The 6,711-nt window shown below is 39.2% G+C and overlaps 1 pseudogene; it reads right to left on the bottom strand.

The window, feature by feature from the left end:
- Positions 1–4,697: 4,697 nt before the first annotated feature.
- LOC110301782 (putative olfactory receptor 10D4 pseudogene) lies at positions 4,698–5,696 on the bottom strand (annotated as a pseudogene).
- Positions 5,697–6,711: the final 1,015 nt, after the last annotated feature.

Genomic DNA, 6,711 nt, shown 5'->3' with positions numbered 1-6,711 from the left:
ACATTAAAAAGTTAAAGACCAGCCAGGTGCATGCCTTTAATCCCAGCACTTGGGAGGCAGAGGCAGGTGGATTTCTGAGTTCGAGGCCAGCCTGGTCTACAGAGTGAATTCCAGGACAGCCACGGCTATACAGAGAAACCCTGTCTCGAAACCCCCCCCCCGCCCCCGCAAAAAAAAAAGTTAAAGACCACTGCCTTAAAGATATGTTTAGCCTTGTTTTTACTACTGTCATTTCTAATATACTCTCTATGTTTTCTAGAAACAATCTAAAACAAATGGTTAAAAACAGACACAAATTGTCTAACTCAGATATGTTTAATAGATACTAGCTTTCAACTTTGTCATAGATCTACTAAACATAATGTTAGTTCCAAATCCAAACAGTGACCCCCCAAAGTCTCCTAGAAGATATGGGCACAGTGACAAAAGACTCTACGTGGATTATGGATTTGGTAAAATAATCACTGAGAAAGACTGCTCCATTGCCTTGTCCACTGCCAGGGCTCAACCTAAATTGTGGACAAACAGTGGACACCCAGAGAATTAAATGTTTCATATTTCCTAAGACAAAGTGAGTAATTTCTTTTATGTTCCTCTTCTACAGGGAGAGGAAGAACAACAACAATAGCAACAACAACATCAACAACAACAAAATACTACAAAATAAAACAAAAACAAAACCAAACAAACAAAAATAACCTCATCTTCTGGGCCTGGTGGTCAGACTGCTTTTGCCTGAATTATGATGGAGACCACAGGGACCTGGGAGAGTTGTTTAGGTAGCAGATCATAGGCCAATCTCTGTCATCTTAATTAGTATATATAACATCTAGATTATAATTTATTCTTCCCAGTTTTCTGATTACATTGACAACTAAACTAACAGCAACTTGAGAGCTAGACAACAGACAACTAGCTCCTTATCCCATGGTAACTGTGATGGTTTGTATATCCTTGGACCAGAGAGTGGCACCATCTGAAGGTGTGGCCTTGTTGGAATAGGTGTGAACTGGTTGGAATGGGTGTGTCACTGTGGGTGTGGGTATAAGATCCTCACCCTAGTTGCCTGGAAGTTAGTCTTCCACTAGCAGCCTTTGGATGAAGACATAGAACTCTCAGCTCAGCCAGGCGTGGTGGCACACGCCTTTAATCCCAGCACTTGGGAGGCAGAGGCAGTCGAATTTCTGAGTTCGAGGCCAGCCTGGTCTACAAAGTGAGTTCCAGGACAGCCAAAGCTATACAGAGAAACCCTGTCTCAAAAAAAACCAAAAAAAAAAAAAAAAAAAAAAAAAACCAAAAAAAAAAAAAAAAAAAAAAAACCTCTCAGCTCCTCCTGCGCTATGCCTGCCTGGATACTGTCATGCTCCCACCTTGATGATAATGGACTGAACCTCTGAACCTGTAAACCAGCCCCAATTAAATGTTGTTTTTTATAAGACATGCCTTGGTCATGGTGTCTGTTCACAGCAGTAAAACCCTAACTAATACAGTAACCTACCACCATATGAACTCACTAGTCAATTTGTTAACTATTTAAGATGACCGGATCTCTTATCAAAAAGGCAGACAGGCTTCCTTTGCTTGCAGTTCCACAATAAAAGATCCACAAGTTCAAATGTAAATTTCCACAGGTATAACATTCCACTACTTCCTTACCTAAAAGGAACCTCAGTTTGCAGTGACTGCTTCCCAGTGATTGACCCTACATCTCATGATACGTAATTAAATAAAAGGCTTAAGTTATACATATCTAAAGGAGGGTCTAGAAAGGTGTTTTAAGGTTGGTAGTCATAAGATATAAAGGTCGGAGGACATACAAACATAAAAGGTTATAAATGATTTAAGATAGAAAATGCTTCATATTTCCTCCCCTTGCTAGGCCACTGTTATATTGAGACTTCATAGGTTCAAAACCCTAGCATCAACCAATGGCATTCTGATAAACTAGGATCATCTTAGTAAAACATTCCACTATACAATCTACTTCACTAATCACAAGTTGCAAATTTAAATTTCCTTTGGTTGTCTCTTCATTATAGACTTAAAGTGTTTCTCACGCTAAAGGTGGCTCAGGCTAAATCTATACTAGCAACTATCATAGCCAAATATTTTGAATTTGCTTTGATTGTCTTTTACATATAAACTTAAAAATGTTTCTCATTATGCTAAATTAGTATACACTCAGTCTTCTAAACAGAGTGAAGAAGCCCCTCTTTCCTTTTCTCTTCCATGAAAGAGTTTTATCTTCCCTAAGCTCACTTTAAAGACTGTTCATGCTGTTAACAAATTTATCACTTTTGTAAACTTATTAGCTCCAAAAAAAGCTCACTTAGATCTACTTCTCACGGACCAAACAGACTTCAATTAGAGAAGTTCCCCTGTCAATCAATACCAATCAATAGCCTAAATTCCCACGTGTTGCCTATTCCCCCCTGTTCCCTGGTTTTGATACTCCCCTCACCTCAACTACCAAGACCTAAGAATTTTAAATGTATACCTAAGAAAAAGTTTTTCTCTCAAACCTACTTAACATTATTTTCTGCCTCATATGTGAGTGAGTATGTGTGTGTGTGTGTGTGTGTTTATATCCAGGACAATTCCAGAGAAGCAACACAGAGATAATCCAGTTTACTCTCACAGAGGCTTCTACTGGTCCTGCACCTTCATACTCACAGATTGTCCTACAGATGCTGGAATGCAATGATCAGACAACTTCCCTAAGACTTGCCCAACTCTCTCTTTCTCTCTATTTCTCTAATTTCTCTAATTTCTCTAATTTCTCTCTCTCTCTCTCTCTCTCTCTCTCTCTCTCTCTCTCTCTCTCTCTCACACACACACACACACACACACATCTCTCTCTGGCCTCACCCCCCAACACACTCTGGCTTCTCCCCCACTCCTGTTTCCCTAAGCATTCCTGGATCACCGGTTTCTTTCTCTCTCCTCTCCCTCTCTCTCTCTCTCTGTTGTTCTCTGTTTCCTCTATTTTCTGCCTCTACTCCATTAACACTCCCTTCTCTTGCCTCAAATAAACTTAATTTTATACTAGACCCATTTTATGGCTGGTGTCCCGGGGGTGGAATACCTCAGTATGGTCTCACTAAGGCAACCCCTCACCCCACATCATGCCACTGCATTAAAAACCAAACCAGATATTTTTTAAAAAAAAAAAACTAAGAAAAACCTAAAACCACTACAAGAAAAAGAATAAGTTCTCTAAAAATTTAACTAGGTTTTATAAATGAAATGTATCCATTTTATTTCTCTGGCATTTTGCAGCATAGAGATATAAGTTAGTAAATGAGTTATGGGGGATACTCTGAAGAAGAAGATATATACATATTTTCCCACAGAAATGTACAGCTTCATGATTTAGATCCATTATACCTAAACTAATATTCATGTTCTTAAATAAATAAATATTTTCAATTTATTAGACCTTTTGTTTAACTTGAGAAAAAATTTACAAAACCCAAATGTATTTCTAATAAGAAATAATCCAGATTTATGCTTTGCAGAAATAAAATTACAACATATACAAACACACACACACACACACACACACACACACACACACACAGACCCAGACATAACTAATCACAGAAGTTGTGCACAAAAACCAAGTTGAAATCTTGCAAAGATGTAGGATATGAAAAGCTTGCCTTAAATAAACTTATATTAGTTTGGATTTCTGAGTTTCTTGTAGATATCTGGACTTCCTATAAACCTTATTTCTTTTATCCATTTGTCTCCATTTTAGCACCAGGCCTGATTTAAAAAAGAAAGCCAACAGTCCCAGGAACTAGGCCATAAGTCACCAGCTCCAGGAACATATCATAAATTCCAGGAATAAGGTCGTAAAATCTGCTCCCAAGAACAGCTTAGAGATAATCACAAAAATGGGAAGAAACCATATGGGCCATCTGTGCTGGGCAGCTCTATCTTATCCTGTAATTAAATGGTTGTGACATATGAATGCACACCACTGACCACCTGGCATAAGCCAATCAGAAGCCAACCCCTTTGGTCTCCCCAACATCCCACCAGTGAAATTTTAGATTACCTAACATGATCTCTAAAAATAGAAGAACTAACATAGTAGCCAATCAAAGTTATAATAATGTAACCACTTTGTCCCCTACCTATAACATTAGCAACTACCAAACCTTTCCAGTGAGTTTCCCTAGTTCTTCATAAGAAGGCTTGTGTGCCTTTGGTGGCCATATGGAGGAATGGTTGACTTCTGCATGCTGGTTGTTCCTGCAGAATAAATGCCCTTGTATCTGTATGCTATATGAGTAAGGGGGTCTTCCTTCAAAGATGTTCAAATCCTTACAAAATTCCATTTTTGAATGAAGAATTCTGAGACAGTCTACTCAAGAGAACAAGTGAGTCTCTTATACTCTGTAGAGTTAGATGACAAATACTTGAGGAATAATGGTGCTTGGAGAAATCCAGACAGAATAAAAATGAACACAGAATCACTAAGAGATTTTATATTTTATTTTTCATTACAAAATATAAGGAAATATGAAAGGAATATGTATCACAAGGAGTAAATGAAGTGGTAAATTGACGCAATACACATTTTATTGCAATATGCCTTGGAAGTAAGAAATGCCACTGGTCCTATGAAATAAGTAGTAGATGTAAATCTGTCCTTATAAAGGGTAATTCATACTTTGTTAAGCAAACACTTAGATGTTTTCATTTACTTCCAGGCTAAGACATCTCTTAAGAAACACATGCCTCAGGGCTGCTTTCACATCCTTGTTCCTCAGGCTGTAGATCAATGGGTTGATGGTGGGTGTCACAAGATTGTTGAAAATCTGAATAATTGCACTAAGCAATGGGCTGGGGTTGGGCTGTAGGTAGATGACGATGACTGGTCCATAGACACACATAATGGCTGTGAGGTGGGCACTGCATGTGGAGAAGGCTCTCTGCCTGCCTTCTGTTGAGCGGATTTTTGAGATGGAGATCCCAATTCGAGTGTAGGACACAACAATGAGAAAGAAACAAATGAGAGATAAAAGACCAACATTTGTGAAACCTACCCTCTGTGCTAGAGAGGAATCTTCACAGGCTAGCAGTAACACTGCAGGCATGTCACAGAAGTAATAACTCACCTCACTGGGGCCACAGTAGGGCAACTGGAATGTGAGGCAAGTTAGGATAGTGGCGTGCACACAGCCACTCATCCAAGTCCCTGTGGCCAAGACACAGCATACTCTGTGGTTCATGATGATTGTGTATCTCAAAGGGAAGCATATGGCAACAAAGCGGTCATAGGCCATCACTGTGTACAGGAAGCACAAAACGCATCCAATACAATGATAGAAGAAATGTTGTACAACACATCCCTGGAAAGAAATCCCTCCACCCCTTCCTGAGAGATATGACAACATCTTGGGAGCTGTAGTGGAACAGAAGCCCATGTCAGAGACAGAGAGGTTGCTCAAGAAAAAGTACATGGGTGTGTGGAGTCGTGAGGAGGAGGTGACTGCAGTAAGAAGGAGCAAGTTTCCCAGCAAGGCACAGGCATATAATGTTGAGAACAAGAAGAGTAGGACATTCTCCAGGCCCTCAGTCTCAGGGATGCCCAGCAAGGTGAATTCTGTCACCATAGTGTGGTTTGTCATGTTTATGGATGAATCAGCTCCTGGGAGTCTGTGGAAAGAAATTCTTGATGACATTTATTATGTGTGTGGATTACAGGAGTTTAAATTTCAGGGGTCTAAGAAAGAGAAAAGGATGCTGATATTTACCAAGAGATGTCCTCGTCAAAACTGTCTTTCCTGGTGAAGGGATTTTTTTCTTCAGTTAGGCTCTTAATTGTAGATGTAGCTCCTTAAAAATCTCCCTGAGAGGGTAATTGGCAGGGCAATTGCAGGTAAAGTCCTTCACAAGCTTACCCAGAAGGGAACTTCTCTCCCCCTCTTTATGCAAATGATCTCTTTCCATCATTCCATTGTGATTCTAGAATGAACAAAAGTACTCTAGTAAGGAACTTGTAGTGATCAGTGGGAAAAGGATAAGAAAATCTAGGGTGTGCGCATGAGCATAATCAGAATGCTCCATATACACATGTGAAAGCATCCTAGAACTAACTGAATTAATGAAAAAAATTCTTTTCCATCTCACTGGCATCCGCATTATAGCATGGAGGGTAATGAGAATGAGAGATTACAGTATTTAGAACAAAATTACACCAGCAATGGATATACCTCACAATTTTATTCTCCAAGTATGAGCCTAAATGAAACTGGAGGTTGAGTGAATTCATTCGATTTTTGTTGTTCTGTATCATGCATGGGGGCTCTCTTCTCTTTGGAAAAAAATGAGCATTTGTGATTGTACATGGGATTGTCTTGTGGCTTGTATGGAGGAAAATTGAGAATAGCATAGTGGCTGCTGCCTCTCTAGGCACTCCTTGGATGATAGCAATGCTTTGCCTACTGTGATTATCTCTTCATTCTCTCTGACAAACATAACATATACCTCAAATGTACACATGTGAACACAAAAATAAACATACACACACACACACACAAAGATAGAAAGCAATGTCCAAGCCTCACTATATTGTTAAAAATTTAAAGGATGTCACATATGTCACAAGAGGCAAACTAAGGGTGTGTAGAAGTTCAAAAAGCATACTCAAAAGCACCTTATTAACCAACTGTACATAAGAAGCAGATTATGCAGATT

The sequence above is a fragment of the Mus caroli genome, unplaced genomic scaffold (genome assembly GCF_978045245.1).
Source record: "Mus caroli unplaced genomic scaffold, Mus_caroli_1 scaffold_11, whole genome shotgun sequence".
NCBI classification, from domain to species: domain Eukaryota; kingdom Metazoa; phylum Chordata; class Mammalia; order Rodentia; family Muridae; genus Mus; species Mus caroli.
Note: the sequence above shows the minus strand (reverse complement) of the source record. Positions and strands in the feature narration are given on the sequence as shown.